At 46.5% G+C, this 15,209-nt stretch overlaps 1 protein-coding gene across 8 annotated transcripts in view; it reads right to left on the reverse strand.

Moving 5' to 3' along the window:
- The window catches only part of DGKD (diacylglycerol kinase delta), a 112,616-nt gene that overhangs the window by 46,829 nt on the left and 50,578 nt on the right, over positions 1-15,209 (reverse strand). The window contains exon 1 of one of the 8 annotated variants that reach the window (XM_058700808.1): positions 4,439-4,614. The exons of the other annotated variants lie outside the window; for them this stretch is intronic. The gene's annotated coding sequence lies outside the window, so the exon portion shown is untranslated. Of the gene's footprint in view, positions 1-4,438; positions 4,615-15,209 lie in introns of those variants that run through there. 8 annotated transcript variants of the gene reach the window in all.

The raw sequence follows: 15,209 nt of genomic DNA on the forward strand, positions 1-15,209 counted from the left end.
TGGTGGGCATGTAAAATTGTACAGGCACTCTGCAAAACAGTGTAGCAATTTCTTAAAAAACCAAACGTGCAGCTGCCATACGACCCAGCGATTCCACTCCTGGGCATTTATCCCCAAAAAATGAAGACTTGTGTTCAACACAAAAAACGTGTCCATGAATGTCCACAGCAGCTTTATTTGCAATCACCAAAAACTGGAAACAACCCAGACGCCCGTTAGTGGCAAATGATTAAACACACCACAACACACCCTTTCCATGGAATACTACTCAGTAATAAAAAGGAACAACTATCAAATACACGACAACCTGGGGGAACTCCAGGGAGTTATGCTGAGTGGGAAAAAAGCCAATCCCAAAAGGTTACATACCGTATTCTCCCATGTATAGATCATTTTTGAGAAAACAAAATTGCCGAAACGAAGAACAGACAGGGGTTGCCCCAGGTTAACGAAGAGGGTGGGTGTGGCTATCAAAGGGCACCAGATGGATCCCTGTGGACATGGAAACATTCTTGACGGTATCTATGTCAACATCCTGCTTGTGATGTTGTACTATAGTTTCACAAGACGTTACCGCTGGGGAACTGGGTAGAGAACACAAAGGATCCCTGTATGCTTTCAATTCCATGTGAATCTACAATGGTCTCAAAATAAAAGGCTTAATTAAAAATAACCGCAGTCAACATTTTCTAATATCTAATATGTTTAAATTGGGAAAACAGGGAGTAACTCCAGAACAATGTTGCATTTCTTTAAGGACAAGTGCATCTGTGGTCTCACTCGGCATAAATTAAAAGTGTAATCTTATCTTGTTAAAGTCATTTGTAGGTAGTGCATACTCATGAAACGTCTGACTTGCCGAGGAAATATGTGGACACACCTTCAGTGCACATTCTCTAAGAAATCCAAAGCAGGTCCTCTCCGTATACCTGACTGCAGGGAAGCACATGTGAGGTCACAGAGCTCACGGTTATCCGGCTGTGACACGTGGCCTGGAACTCAAGCCTCCACAAAAGAGAGCACCGGAAATGGCAGGACTCATTTCGACACACGACAGTGCTTGAAAAATCAATGAAGCTGTGTCTCGCTGCAGCCACGGAAGGAGGATGTCAGAACCACACACAGCACCGCACTTCCTGGACGGGGCGACCCCAGCGCCCCCACCCCAACTGCAGGTGCGCTTGGGGAGCAACCAGAAACCCTGCAAGACAAGCCGCTCCCCCAGCTCCAGACCCACAGATCCCACCGCCAACCAGACAGGACCCTCGAGGTCCCCGCTCCCACTTAGACATGTCCTTCTGCTGACAGTCCCCCACAAGCCAGCTTCAACCTCCTCTCCCACGCCCCACCCTCCTGTTTGGGCTCCAAGTTCTTCCTTTCTTCTCAGAAATAAATTCAAGCAATCTTTCACTTGAACAGACAGGTGAAACAGATAAGACCCTGCTCTCATGGGGCTTACATTCAAATGCAGACAGGAAATGAATACTAAATACTATAGTAGATTATACAGCATGGGGAGTAGTGGCTGGTGATAAATCTATCGAAAAAAGACCAAAGGAGGTCGGGGTTAACACGGGCCTCACTGGAAAAGACTGGAAGGACGTGGAAGGGAAGAGGTGGTCCAGCTGGTGGCTGGAGCAAAGTGAACAGGGGCAGAGGAGCCAGGCATGAACTTGCAGAAGGAACTGGCCATGGAGCGTCAGGCAGGCACCATCAAGAGCTTTGGCCTTCACGCCAAGTGAAATGGGAAATGGTGGAGCTTCTGAGAAGACTGACATGTGACTTAGGTTTAAAAAGCAGCATTCTGGTAGCTTTACTGAAAACTAAATGTACAGGGCCGGGCAGAAGTCAGGACCTTTGGGGGAGGGTGCGTGGCACTGCCATCCAGAGAGAAGGGAAGGGGAGTGGCTGCACTCTGGCGTCCTGAAGGCAACAGGGTTTCCGGACACGCTGGACAGGGTACAGGACAAAGAGGAGCCAACAAGCACCCCTTGAATAGCTGGCAAGATCAGCTCCCCTCCTGGGACGGAGGAGGCTGTGAACAGGCCTTGAAGTGGGGGGAGCAGTCTGTGGCTCAATTTCAGACACGCTGAGGTTGAGGTGTCTATCGGTCAAAATCTTGACCGTGACCAATGCCTTACCACATCCATGGGGTCTTCGCCTTGCCGTGAGCCTGGCTACATTAAGGAAAGAAATGAGACCGCTCATAAATTACCACTGCTGGTGGGAGTTTTAAAAAAATTAAGTTTTAGAGAGCAACCTGACAATATCTCGTCAAGCGGAAGATGTTCACACCTGACAGCTCGATCCTTACAGCCACACTCTAGAGACTCGTGCCCGGGCACCCGGGGAGGCAAGTGTACGAATGGCAGTGCTGTTTGTAACGGCCAAAGCTGGGAAGACACAGGTCGAGTGTGGGATGCTCTGCATGCGGGGCCACTACGTAAGCCACACACTCACAACTGAGCACGTGATCCTCAGACGACAGCCGTACCCGTCCAAAGTCCTGAGGTTCGTGCCCCACTCCCCAGAAACTGACTTGATTCCAGGAATCAGGAATCAGTCATTTTAAACCTGGAGCCACTTAACTGAAGACAAACGTGTCCACACAGATAAATCTTGGAAACGCAACGCTGGGGAAAAAGGGCACGTTGCAGGAGATACAACACAGCATGATGCAATTTACTCACAACTGTAAACCCGGCCAAATACTACATGCTGTTTATACCTACATATGGGAGTAGAAAAAGGATAAAGAAGCACGCACACAATAAACACCAAACTCAGAACCAGGGTGACCTCTGGGGAGGGAGGGCAAGGGGGATGGGTAGGTAGGATCCGGACTACAAAAGACTTCAAATTTATCCGCACAGTTTCGTTCTCGTTCTCGGGCTGGGAGGTATACACAGTTGTCCACCGTGTCACTTTTTGAAAGCCTGAAATATTTAATAATGTTTTAAAGGTTAAACATTTTGGCACAAACCTCTGCTAAAACCCCTAAGCCAGAGCTTGAGATTACACAGTATGTCTTACATTTATAGCTTATCGTTTATTGTATGTGTATATATAAAAATACACACGCACGGTGCACACAGTTTAAGTACTTCTAGCGTATGGTCTAGCCTCGGAGAAGGGAACGGCTCGGCCCGAAAGCATGCCTGCGGACAGATTCTGCCCCTGACGCAGAACCGTCAGCGCGCCTGAGCACGCCGTGCTGTTCTCGCACACGATCACGCAGCGACGTAATGCCCTCCTGCAGGCGCTCCTGGGGCACTGCGCACCCGGCTGCCTCCGCTGGCTGCTGTGCCATCCGCGGCAGACACAATTATTCCTGATCTGCCCTCCAGCTTCTCACCCTAGAACAGACTCCTGCATTCTAGAGAACTGGCTCAGTGTGTGAAAAGAAGGCCGATAGTTTATGGGGGAGGAAGGGGAAGGTACCGGTTGGACTGTTGAGAAGGAAGCTTTTAGAGACCAACAAAACACCTCTCCGACACGCCCCTTTCCGTGAATCCTTAGGATGGCAGCCACCGGAAGCTAATATCAAACCCTAGAAACTTCCTTTTCGAGGATTATCAAAGCACACGGAGATACACGTCCTGCTGCTCGAGGACAAGCCCGCTCAGTAAGCCTGAGCGAGGGTACGGGCACGCGGCAGAGAGGGCGGTACCACACAGCCACAGACAAATATCACAGAGCCCCCGGTGCAGATGACCTGTCCCTAAGCCTCAGCTTCTCAACCTGCAAAATGGGCGTCAGCGCCTGTCACTCGGGCTCATTCTAGGGGGAACGCAGCAGGATGCTCCTGCCGTTGGCAGCTGGGGCCATCACCTGCTGTCCTCCAGCAGGAAGACGCTGGTTTGTCCCCCGGCCAGCACGGGTCAGAGTGGACAAGGCTCCCCAGCTGCCCGTACAGCGAGATGGCAGTCACAGCGGACAGCTGGGCGCGGGGGACACCGAGCAGCCCACGTGGGCATCTGGTCAGCAGCTGCCCGAAGTGCGGTCCAACCGCACTGGGAGAGAATCACTGGAGTCAACGGCACTTCAAACGAGGAGTGAGCACTCCGCCTGGACGGACAATTTCCCAGGCTCCGTACTACTTGTCTCAGGGATGGTGAGGTGAAATCTCTCCCGGGACAACGTTCAGACAACGGAAATTCATCAAAGAGAAGTCTACCCGACCTGCAGGCTTTCTGGCTGACCAGGTGGAGACCAAAGAGGTTTCTAGCATGTGGGTGAAGTCACATCACCAAGCCTATGGCTTCAAGAATCCCAGCCTTCCACTTCTAAGAAATACAACACAAAGATCAACCCTCTAGGGAGGCTTACAGCAATCTTCAATTCCTTCCTCTTACTTCGTTTTAAACCCTTACTTCTCAGCTGCCTTCCCACACAGCATCACCTGGCCCTACTGCCCCCCAACAGCTGGGACTCTTACCTGCCCTCTTGGAGAACATTTTCCAACTGCTCAAAACTGGGTCGGAATTGAAGTGGCCCAGCAAGAACAAAACTTGAGCTTTAAAACTGACGGACGGACAAGACCCCGTGGGTCACCATGGTAGGCCAGAGGCACCAGAGTAACAAATCGGCACCTCAAAGTTCAGCCACTGACCAAAAGAGGAGCAAAGGAACAGTGTCCGGGCAGGATCAGGAACCTGGAAATACTGTGCTAAATATAGCGCCCCAGCCTGCGGGACTCGGAAAGGTGGCCAAGAATAAGTATCTGGCACATTTGGTAATTTCTGTCACTTCCTGTTACTCACATCCTGCTGTTCTGATGCTGCCCAAAACTCTGGATTCGCCACACACAAATCCCTACCTTGAAGCCCCCTGAGACCCGGACTATTCAAAACAGCTGGGATGTGCGTAGACAACGGACTTCCTCACAGAGTGCCACACGCAACACAAAAATAGCACCATGCAAACAAGCTCCTGGAGGTGCCTGGGTGAAAGCAGCCCCAGGATGCAGGTTCAGACCCCCAGGTACCCAACTGGTACCAGAGCCAGACCCCCAGAGCCAGACCCCCAGAGAGGAGCCCAAGAGCAAACTGCTCACAGGACACTTGCTCTCTAAAGCTGCACTCCTCTCCAGTCTCAGGACAGCTTTGGGGTCAAAAGGAGGCCCCAACCACAGCTATGCCACCTGCCCAAGGGCCCAGAGCACACAGCCTAAGCCAAACACCCCCTGCCCCACCCAAGCCCCCAAGCCGTCTCAGGATACCAGTCCCAGGGAACACAGGATGCTCAGGTAGGGAGCAAAGCCAACTGGGCCAGAGGCCAAAAGCACATGTAATCCATCAGACGGTACATTTTTAAAAAGGAACAAAAAGCAAGACGAAGCGAAAAGTAAAAGTTATACCTAAAACAGAAATATGACAAACACTTGGGATTATTTCTTTATTAAGCTTTGAAATGTGCTCCAAGTGTGGAAAACTTTACAGACTGGAGGACACCCTGAGCAGGATGCTGGAGGCAGTGGGCCCTGGCAGGGGAGGGAGGGGGCACTAACAAAGGGCACCCCAGGTGTGCAGGTGGTGCCCACACTGCCTCCCCCGACCCCGACAGTGGGCAGGAAACAAGCAGCTGAGGCACAGAAGGCAAAATACAAACAAACAAAACCTAGCGTGCTTCCAGCAGCAAAACACTACAGATAACCTAAATCTCCAAAAACTCATGCCATGATCACACAGGGGAATACCATACAGCCAAGGCTTAAAAGCACAACGTAAGTGAATATTCATGGACACAGATGTTCATAATATAATACATTTCAAAAACAGGTATAAATTAGTATGTGTAACTAATCGTACTGCTTATAAAACTATTTACTAATATTCGTAGGAAAACACCTAAAGAACTATTTGTCTGAACTGGTGCAGCCATCTGGAAAACAGTATGGAGGTTCCTCAAAAAACTAAAAATAGAACTACCCTACAACCCAGCCATTGCACTACTAGGTATTTATCCGAGGGATACAGGTGTGCTGTTTCGAAGGGGCACATGCACCCCCATATTTATAGCAGCACTATCAACAATAGCCAAAGTATGGAAGGAACCCAAATGTCCATGGATGGATGAATGGATAAAGAAGGTGTGGTATATATACACAATGGAGTATTATTCAGCAATCAAGAAGAATGAAATCTTGCCATTTGCAACCATGTGGATGGAACCAGAGGGTAGTATGCTAAGTGAAATTAGAGAAAGACAAATATATGACTTCACTCACATGAGGACTTTAAGAGACAAAACAGATGAACATAAGGGAAGGGAAGCAAAAACAATATAAAAACAGGGAGGGGGACAAAACAGAAGAGACTCTTAAATATGGAAAACAAACAGAAGGTTGCTGGAGGGGTTGTGGGAGGGGGCATGGGCTAAATGGGTAAGGGGTTTAAGGAATCTACTCCTGAAATCATTGTTGCACTAGATGCTAGCTTGGATGTAAATTTAAAAAATAAATAAACTGTTAAAAAACGAAAGAACTATTTGTCTACATCAGAGTTTTTCAACCTTGCACCACTGACATTTTTGGCCAAACAATTCTTTAACGTCCCCTACAACGCTGCAGGATGTTGAGCGGCATTCCCGGACACGCCAGTAGCGTGAGATACCCCACCTCCACCACCACGTGTCAACCCGAGGTGTCTCCAACTGCCAAATGTCCTCTGTGGGCAAATCTTCCTGGTCCCCTCCCCTCCCACGTTCGAGAACCACAGGCCTCTATAATGGCGTCTATATCTAGGAGAAGACTTTTGAGTGTTTGTTTACATTATAAAAGTGAGTAACACACCAATCTGAGCAGGAGTAAAACATTATAGTTGTCTTGCTATAATATAATGCAATATTTGAGTTGCAAAACCTCCCAATTCAGAATGAAAATAAGAAGTCTCATGGGAAAGGATGAGCTGGGGCAGACACCAAAACCCATGCAATTTGTAACCAAGGCATTAGAAACAACAGCAATGAAAGTTCACGTTTAAAAAAAAAAAAATTCTACATTTATTTATTTTTGAGAGACAGGGAGAGACAGAGCACAAGCGGGTAAGGGGCAGAAAGAGAAGGAGACAGAATCTGAAGCAGGCTCCAGGCTCTGAGCTGTTGTTAGCACAGAGCCCAACGCAGGACTCCAACTCACAAACCGTGAAATCATGACCTGAGCCAAAGTCGGACTGAGCCACCCGGGCGCCCCAAAAGTTCACGTTTTTAAAGCACGTAAGGAAATGCTACAGTGAATACAGACCTTTACCTTCTAAAAAAGTGAAGGAGCTTGATGGGTGGGAGTCTGTGGCTGGGTTACAGACTGGCAATGCATAAAGACCGAAGACACAATCAACAATTCCAAGGCAGAGCCCCAAGACCTCAAGGCCAGGGCTGAGCTCCTCCTGGGCTGGACACCCTGCAGCCAGCGATGTCCCTTCAGCTGCTGGGATGGTGTGCTTGTGAGAGAAACGTTCGGCAGCAGAAAGGGCTGTACCTGCGTTTCCCTCTTGGCTACTGCAGAGAGGGAAAAACTAGCTCCAAGTCCCAAGTCATTAGCTCAAGCACCATGGTCATTACTATCCTGGTGATAATGGGATCTAAATGAAAGGAGCCTGGCAGTGGGTCTTGAAGGGCCATGGGGATGGCAGGAGCCTAATGGGAACGCTTCAGAAAGTCTTAAACGTGGCCGCTCCCACGCTGTCACAATTTACTGTTTTTCTCTGGGATTCTTGATGCCAGGTCTGAAACACCCAAGTGCATCTACAGCAACATCACAGTTACCAAGTATCAGGAGAGGAAGAGAAGGGACACAAGCAACCTCTACAGCCCAAGGTCAGCCACCCACTTTTCTTTTCTTTTTTATTTATTTATTTTTTTTTTTTGCCACCCACTTTTCTGATCTCGGAAGGTCAAGTTGATCCGGCAGTTGAGACCTCCCAGAGCAAAGAACCCACACATCTGCTGACCTGCTAGGTGTCCGCCCTCAGGACAAAGTCTCGAGCACGCCTCTGCTGAGCGGCTCACCTCAAGGATGTTCGCACGTCCACTATTTCCAGGGGTTAAATAAACCAGGGACTAGCTTACCAGGCAACATTCTATGCAGCCAGCAAACAGACAAACACCACACAAGGGGGAAAACAAGGTTTGTAAAGAACTTAGGAAAGGGCATATTTGCATTACATGACTGTGGAAAACTAAACAAAACAATAAAAGATTGAAAGGGGCCAGACACACACAGCATGGAAAACTGGAAGCTGACATCTCAGGTGGTGAGATGAGCGATTTTTCTCTTTTTCTGCTGGATTTCTTTATTTTCCACATTTTCTACAGTATAAAGTGTTTTATAATGTAACTACTCCTGGGGCACCTGAGTGGCTCAGTTGGTTGAACATCTGACTCTTGATTTTGGCTCAGGTCATGATCCCAGGGTCATGGAATCAACCTCCACATCAGGGGCTCTGCACTGAGCATGGAGTCTGCTTAAGATTCTCTCCTTCTGCCCCTCTCCCTCGCTTGCACTCTCTCTAAAATAAAAACTTTTAAAAAATAAAAATTAAAATAAAATAAAATAAAATACTATTTTTTTTTTTTTTTTAAACCAACAAACTCAACATCTGGGGCAAAGAAACTACCAGCCTATGTACACAATTAGCATTTTCCCATTCTACCTTCCAGACTGATCCTGTTCCTGGTAGCCGCCAGCTCAGCCTGGCTCCAGCACATTTCCCACTGCCCTCGCAGCTCATGGACAGCACTGCGGGAGCTCCCAGGAAAGCTCTTTGAAAAGATGGAACAGTGAGGGCCACCCCAACCCTGGCCCACCTCCTCCCTATGGCTCCGGCAGCAGGCATCTGGCCCCCACAAGGAGACCCGCAGAGAAGAAGCTGGGTCTCTGCCGATCGTGGGGCTCCACACCAGCCCCAGACTGCTGGCCCCTGGCCTTTTCAAGGAGAGAGAAACAAACCTAACTGAAACCACTGTTACCCGTGTTTCCTACTCAACATCCCAAACCTAATCTTGAGGCACCAACCTCAACATTGCACAGAGAAAACCAAGGCACAAAAACAGTCTTCTTGGGGCACCTGGGTGGCTTAGTCAGTTAAGCGTTTAACTCTTGATTTCAACTCAGGTCGTAATCTCGTTGAGCATGGAGGCTGTTTGGGATTCTCTCTCCCCGCCCCTCCTCTCTCTGCCTCTCCCCAGCTTGCACTCTCACTCTCTCAAAATAAATTAATACACATTTTAAAAAAGAAGAAGAAGAAAGAAAAGAAATGGGAGTCTTCTTTCTCCTCCAGGTCAAGAACTTGATTTCTTCGTTAATTAGAACTCTCAACTCAAATGGGCAGCAGCAGCAATGGAGCCTGATTTAACAGAGTCACAGTAAAGTTGAAGTAATAACACTGCAAATCACATCTGAGGACATAAGTCAGGGCCTGGCAAACCACAGCCCGGCACCTGTTCTTTAAATAAAGTTTTACTGTGGCACAAAACAGACACTCAGATCAATGGAACAGAATAGAGAACCCAGAAATGGACCCACAAATGTATGGCCAACTAATCTTTGACAAAGCAGGAAAGAATATCCAATGGAATAAAGACAGTCTCTTCAGCAAGTGGTGCTGGGAAAACTGAACAGCGACGTGCAGAAGAATGAACCTGGACCACTTTCTTACACCAGACACAAAACTAAACTCAAAATGGATGAAAGACCTAAATGTAAGACAGGAAACCATCAAAATCCTGGAGGAGAAAGCAGGCAAAGACCTCTTTGATCTTAGCCACAGCAACTTCTTACTCAACATATCTCTGGAGGCAACAGAAACAAAAGCAAAAATGAACTATTGGGACCTCATCAAAACAAAAAGCTTCTGCACAGCGAAGGAAACAATCAGCAAAACTAAAAGGCAACCGACAGAATGGGAGAAGATATTTGCAAACGGCATATCAGATAAAGGGTTAGTATCCAAAACTATAAAGAACTTATCAAACTCAACACCCAAAAAACAAATAATGCAGTGAAGAAATGGACAAAAGACAGAATAGACACTTCTCCAAAGAAGACATCCAGGTGGCCAACCAACACGTGAAAACACGCTCAACATCACTCATCATCAGGGAAATACAAATCAAAACCAGAATGAGATACCACCTCACACAAGTCAGAATGGCTAACATTAACTCAGGCAACGACAGATGTCGGCGAGGACGTGGAGAAAGGGCATCTCTTTTGCACTGCTGGTGGGAATGCAAGCTGGTGCAGCCACTCTGGAAAATAGTATGGAGGTTCCTCAAAAAATTAAAAGTAGAACTACCCTATGACCCAGCAACTGCATTACTAGGTATCTACCCAAGGGATACAGATATGCTGTTTCGAAGGGACACGTGCACCCCCATGTTTATAGCAGCACTATCAACAATAGCCAAAGTATGGAAAGAGCCCAAATATCCATCAATGGATGAATGGATAAAGAAGACGCAGTATATATACACAATGAAGTATTACTCGGCAATCAAAAAGAATGAAATCTTGCCATTGGCAGCTACATGGATGGAACTAGAGGGTATTATGCTAAGCGAAATTAGTCAGAGAAAGACAAATATATGGCTTCATTCACAGGAGGACTTTAAGAGACAAAACAGATGAACACAAGGGAAGGGAAGCAAAAATAATATAAAAACAGGGAGGGGGACAAAACCCAAGACACTCTTAAATATGGAGAACAAACTGAGGGTTACCAGAGGGGGTGTGGGAGGAAGGATGGGCTAAATGGGTAAGGGGCATTAAGGAATCTACTCCTGAAATCACTGTTACACTACATGAAAACTAACTGAATGTAAATTTTTTAAAAAATAAATTTGAAAAAAGGGGGGAAAAAGAATTAGTAAAATAAAATAAAATTAAATTAAATTAATTAAATTAAATTAATTAAATTAGTAAAGTAAGTTTCGCTGGAACAAAGCCATTCTTGTTTATTTACATATTGTCTCCAACTGCTACATATGGCCAGAGAGACCCTACAGCCCACAAAGCCCTCTACAGAAGTTTGCCACTAGCCTTGGACGTATAAACCATTCGTCACGTGTATGTGAGGAAGAGCATAAAGAGAATGTGGTGTGGGGGTGTTAAACGCAATGTGCCACAAAAAAATGGAATTTGCACCTTGTCCCTCTCCCTGCCTCTGGCTCCACAAAGGAAGGGTCTCCATTCTGTCCCCAGAGGACTCTCTGGGTGCCTGGCAGGTAGTACGTGCTCGATGAATACTCACAGAATCAAAACCTCCCCATCTACACGAAGGGTCACTCGCTACGCAATTTAGGGTGAAAACCCTCGTGGACGTGGAACATACCACCGTGACGTGTCCTTGAGCACAACTCCCCTAACCCATTCTGTCCCCACCTCATGGGGAACATTTCCAGGTGGTTCACGCTGCGCATGGAGGAGTCCCACGCTCCCCCATCTTCCTGCGATTCAGTCTGGGAGCCACGCTGTCTGTGAGAGGCCCACACCCCACACTGAGGCCACAGGGCGACATGCATGGGGACGCGCTCAAGTCTTGCTCCCAGCAAAGCCAGAGGCCAGCAGGAGCAGGATCGGAGGTGTGGGTCCTGTCCACCCCTTACCACGGCCCTCACGGTCTGCTCCCAGGCAACCCACCTCCTCTCCTCCAGGACTAACCGAGGAACATGGCTTCAGACATGTTACTGACACTACAAAGTGAAGGCTTCAAATCTGATGGTCGTGATGCGAAGCTGGAGGAGGAGGAGACAAAGACGGCTGGATGTGAGCCCTTGCTCTTCACAGCTCACAGCTGTCGAGTGGCCCCGCTGTGGTTCCGCCGGAAGCTGAGGTCACAGACTCACGCACATGCCTATGACTGGGCGACCATCTGTCCTAACCCCGTTTTACGCGCTGGGACGCAGGTACCCGGAGAGGACAGATGACTCCCCAAGGCCACATGCTTGTAGGAGGCGGAGTGAGGGCCAGAAGACAGTTGGCCAACCAGTCACATCCAGGGCACAGTATGGCCCTTGAGGGATGCTTGAGGGACAGAGCGCTTGCTCCGCCCCACGTGGTCCAGGGGAGCAGTGCGAGCCAGCAGGGCCCCGGGAAGGACACGGGACCAGGAGGGGCACAGCTGTTGCTCTCAGCTCCCTCACCCAACCTCTGCAGCTGCTGGAGGTGCACACAGACCCAGCCCCCGAGATGCAAAGGAGAGAGGGGGGCACCGGACCTGAACAGGGTCACGTCCTCACAGAGATGCCCAGTCCAAATCACCCTGTCCTGTCTAACCCCCTGAGTGATCCCTGTCCTCTCTAACCCTGAGTGATTAATATACTCAGTCCGGAGCTGGCATCTGTAAGCAATCCAGGGAAGGACATCTCAGACCACGTTTCCAGTCAGGCAGGTAAATCACACACTACGTCAACCGCCTTTTGGGATAATCTCGCCCCACGTATAACCCCCCTTCCTAACTTTAAACAATTTATCCCTTTCCTCTGACCAAGCTTCCTGTAGTCCTCTGGTATTTCAAGTATATTTCAAAACTGAAAAGAGTAATTCTAACCACAGGATTTAACATTTTAAAAAACCAAAACAGAAAAAAAGTTGAAAATATTTCCCCCCCCCCCTCGGCAAGTCCTGACTCAGAGGTCTGTCTACCAGGGCTGTGGGACGCATCACCAAGTTATTTGAACAAGCCACCGTGGGAGGGCATGGCATGTGGGTTGGCTGAGGCCAGCTGGCCTGACTCAGGAGCCACCTTCCTTTGTCATGGCACAGCTATGACACAGGCCCATGTGGACGGAGAAGACAGGAAAGCTTCCCAGAGATGCCAAGTGGCAGAGACACAGGAACAACAAACCAGTTAACCCAACAGATATTTACAGAATGCCTACTTTGTGCCAGGCATATGGTTCTGGGTGCTGGAATAAAGAGAGAGTCAACAAGCCCCAGGACATCCCTTTTCTCACAAAGTTTACAACTCTCCCTCCAACAAACAGAAATCAAGAGTGGGAAAGAAAGGGTGCGTATAATGTTAATGTTGACATAAAAAACAGAAACTCTAAATAGCCTACATCCAATAAAAATTTTAATTCATAATAAAAAATGTCAAAAGGTATTATCAAAAACGTTCCCCAAAAGAAAACCCCATACCCAGTAGCACTGGTAAATTCTAGCAAAACTTTAAGAAAGAAGGAACACCAAATTCCATCAAAAATGGGGGGGGGGGGGGGACAGTGATATCGCCCCCTTATATTATGATGCTAGTTTATGTTTTATAAAGTCAGCTTAACCCATGTACCAAAACCTGGCAAAGATAAAAGGAAAGAAAATTCCAAACCAATATCTTTCACGGATATAGATGCAAAAATCCTTAACAAAATAAAAGCAAATTAAATTTAACAATAAATAAAAACAATAATACATCATGAGGAAATAAGGTTTGTTTCAGGAATACAAGGTTGGTTTAACATTTGAATATCAATTTAATTTGCCCTTTTAACAAAATTAAGGGGGGGAAAAAAACCATCATCACTTCAATAGATGCAGAAAAGCATTTGACAAAATTCAGTACCCATTCATAATAAAAATTCTCAGCAAGTAAGAAAATCCTCAAACTGATAAAGGGTACCAACAAAAGGGCACCTGGATGTCTCAGTCAGTTGAGCATCCAGCTCTTGGTTTCGGCTCAGGTCATGATCTCACGGTTCGTGGGTTTGAGCCCTACACTGGGATCCATGCTGACACTGCGGGGCCTGCTTGGAATTCTCTCTCCCTTGCTCTCTGCCTCTTCCCCACTCACGTACTCTTTCTCTAGCTCTCAAAATAAATTTTAAAAACTTTTTTAAAAAAGGTGCCAACAAAAGCCTACAGCTAACATCACACTCAAAAGTAAAAAGCTGAATTGTTTCCTATTAAGATTAGAAGAAATGAAAAAATTCCTGTTTTCACTACTTCTATTCAACATTGTCCAAGCAGTCCTAGCTTTTGCAATGAGGCAAGAAAAATATAAGGCATTTGGGTAAGAAAGAAGTACAGCTGTCCCTATTTGCAGATATAGCTGTTTATATAGAAATTTCTGGGGAATCTACAAAAGAACTACCAGAGTTAATAAGTTGTTTTCCAAGGTCACAAAATCCATTGTATTCTTTTGCAGCAAACAACGAAACATATTTTTAAATTTCATTTAATAGGAACAAAAATCAAACTACACAGGCATAAATCTAACAAAAGACATGAAAGACATCTACCCTGAAAACCACAAAACTTTGATGAAAGAAATTAAAAGAAGATCTAAATAAATTATATATCACGTTCATGGAAAAATTCAATGTTAAGATATCAATTCTCCCCCAACTGATTTATAGATTCAATGCAATTTCAATCAACAGTCCAGCAGGGGGGTGCCTGGCCGGCTGAGTGGGTGAAGCACGCGATTCTATGTCAGGATTGTGAAATCCAGCCCCACGGTGGGTGAAGAGATTACTTAAAAATAAGAGCCTGAGGAAAAAAAAGATTCCAGCAAACTTATTTTGTAGAAATGGACTAGTTACTCTTAAAATTTACATGAAAATGGAAAGGACCGAGAAATAACCAAAGCAATTTTAAGAAAGAAAAAGGGTTAGAGGACTTGCCCTGTCTGATTTCAATACTTACCACGAGGCTATGATAATCAACCAAGTATGGTACTGGGGTAAGGTTAGATGTATAGATCAATGGACCAGGAGAAAAAGTTGGGAACCAGATTCACAAATAGATGGTCAACTAACTTGTGACAAAGGTAGCAAGGTGATTCAATGAGAAAAGGAAAGTCTCTTCAACAATGCTGCTGGAAAAACTGAACATCCGTAAGGAAAACAATGGGTATCAACTCTTTCCTCAGACTACACACAGAATTAACTGTACATCAATCATAATCCTAACTTTTAGCAAAAAACCTTTGCAGTGCTGAGGTAGAAAAAGGTCTCTTGGATAGAAAAACAAGAAGCATGAACCATGAAGAAAAAAACTGATAAATTCGATTTCACCAAAAAGAATGACTCTATTCTTCTAAAGATGCCATTAAAAAAAAAAAAAAAAAAAGGCAAGCCACAGATTGGGAACAACATTCATAACACATGTCACACAACTCAACAATAAGACAACCGATTCGATACAAAAATGGACAAATGATTCTACCATATACTTCACAAAAAATGACGAAATGTCAACAGGCACGTGAAAA

Source organism: Neofelis nebulosa, chromosome 2 (assembly GCF_028018385.1).
Source record: "Neofelis nebulosa isolate mNeoNeb1 chromosome 2, mNeoNeb1.pri, whole genome shotgun sequence".
Lineage (NCBI taxonomy): Eukaryota > Metazoa > Chordata > Mammalia > Carnivora > Felidae > Neofelis > Neofelis nebulosa.